Below are 2,307 nucleotides of genomic sequence, written 5' to 3'. Positions count from 1 at the left end.
AAAAAATTGTTTTAAAAAACCCAAAAACTCTTTAGTTTCACCTTTACATCTGCTCCTTTGAGTAACATCTGAATAAGATGGACACATTCATTTTCTACTGAATCAGAATTTCCCATTACTCTGAACTATTCCCGCTGGTCTTGTCTACTCTGGGTGTACTTTTCCCACGTGGTCAGGCCTCTCTTGAAACTCACCCCTGGTTGTCTTCCATGCCCCAGGTTGCACGCCACTTGTATGTTATGAGTCAGTATTGAAAGAAATGACAAGACTGATGAATATAGCTTCAGAAGTCTCACTGAGATTAGTCTCTCTCCAAGTGAGCCACCTGGGCTCACATCTAGCATTTATTGGGAGCTAAAAGCAAGCTAAGGAATGTGCATAATTACTTTGGTGAATACAAACTACTCTCTATATTGACTTCCGCCCTCTGCCTAACATTAGGTTTACAGAAATGCTAGCTGATAACATCCAAGCAAGGGATCAAAGAACAAACAGGGAGCCAGCAGGAGAAGCTGCTATCTGCATCCTTGAATTCCAGCTTTCTGGAATTTACAAGTGAGACAACAGTTCTCCTCTGGCTCTGTTTATTGATTACTGCTCTCTTGGGATTTTAAGCTTTTGTCTCATACCTATATTTCTTTTTTGCAGTACCGGGAATTGAACTCAGGAGCTATCTCCATGGCCCTCATATCTGTATTTCTATACTCAACGAACTGTTGTTGGCTTTTTGTTTTGCTTGTTTTAAGACATGGTCTTGCTCTGTCTGGTTTTAAACTCATGGCAATCTTCTTGCCTCAGCCTCCTGAGTGTTGGGGTCACAGGTGTCTGACACCTTGTGTGCTTTACCAAACTGGTACAGAAGTAAAAGGTTGGAATTTCCAACTGCTGTATTTGACGACTATTTGAATTGTATCATTGACAAAGAGCAGTATAAGTCTACGTGGCACTGACATATTGGTGATCCAGCACATGAGGTTTACTCACACTACTTGTTAAGATGAACTCTAAATCAAAACCGCCAGGTATGGTGGCCTATGCCTGTAATCCCAACATTCACCTATATTCCCTGGGCCAGAAGGTTCACCATGAATTCAAGGCCAGCCTCAGCCACACAGTGAGTTTAAAGCCAGCCTGAAATAAATTGCAAGACTGTGTATCATAAAAAGTATCATTCATGAATCAACCTGTCATCTTGAGTGGCTGAAGGCCAAATGAGACTTTAAAAAGTCTCTGTCTTTGTCATGTAGTATATGTTTATAAAAGCAAAGTACTAAAAAAAAAAATAAATAAATAAAAGCAAAGTACTCAATAGGACTGTGTCTGTTACAGCCTAGTTGGCAGGCAAATTTTACAAATCCGGACAGATATTTTAAAAGTTTCCTATAATCCCAGCATTGGTAGGCTGAGGCAAGAGGATCACATTGAGTTCAAAACCAGCCAGGGGCCTGCCCCTTAGCTCAGTTCTTTAAGTGGCTGCTTCAACAAAGCAGTCAGGCTCAGGTTGCTGTGGTTCAATCCCCACAACTCAAGCCAGCCAAACCTGCCCTGAAGGCATTTGGAGAAAAAAAAAAATCCTAGGAGCTGGGGAGATAGCTCAGTAGAATAAGTGCTTGACTGGCAAGTGCAAGGTCCTGAGTTCAATCCCCAGTACTGAGAAAAAAAAAAAAAAGCAACACAAAATGTTTGGGCCAAGCAGATGGCTCAGTAGAATAAGTGCTTCCCTGGCAAGTGCAAGGGCCTGAGTTCAACCCCCAGTTCCGCAAACAAAACAAAACAAAACCAGCCTGAGCAATATAGTGAGTCCAGGACAGCCTGAGCTACATAGCAAGAATCTGTCTAGAAAAAGAAGATTCAATAAACTTGGGGCTAGGGAGATGGCTCAGTAGAATAAGTGCTTCCCTGGCAAGCGCAAGGGTCTGAGTTCAATCCCCATTTCTGCAAAAATAAATAAATAAATAAACTTATGCTGCAAGGAATTGTTGCTACATTGATATATACTTTTCTTTTTCTTTTCTTTTTTCCAGTACTGGGGATTGAACTCAGGACCCTTCACTTGCCAGGTAAGTGCTTATTCTACTGAGCTATCTCCCTGGCCCCCCCATATTGATATACATCCAACTAAAATAGTTTGTGGTATGAAAAGTAGTTCTACAAAAAATATTTTATGGGGCTGGTGAGATGGCTCAGTGGTCTAAAGCACCTACTTGGAACAAACTTGGCAAAGCACAGGGACCGCGGTTCAATCCCCCAGCACCACATGCCAGCCAGCCCCGCCCCCTGGTGGGCTGAGCTGGCCACACACACACA

At 42.4% G+C, this 2,307-nt stretch overlaps 1 pseudogene; it reads left to right on the top strand.

Annotated features, from left to right (window-relative positions):
- The window catches only part of LOC101565806, a 10,326-nt pseudogene that overhangs the window by 7,746 nt on the left and 273 nt on the right, over positions 1 to 2,307 (top strand).

Source organism: Octodon degus, unplaced genomic scaffold (assembly GCF_000260255.1).
Source record: "Octodon degus isolate 3935 unplaced genomic scaffold, OctDeg1.0 scaffold00001, whole genome shotgun sequence".
NCBI classification, from domain to species: domain Eukaryota; kingdom Metazoa; phylum Chordata; class Mammalia; order Rodentia; family Octodontidae; genus Octodon; species Octodon degus.
The sequence above is the reverse complement of the archived record's forward strand: the minus strand, read 5'-3'. Positions and strand labels throughout refer to the sequence as shown.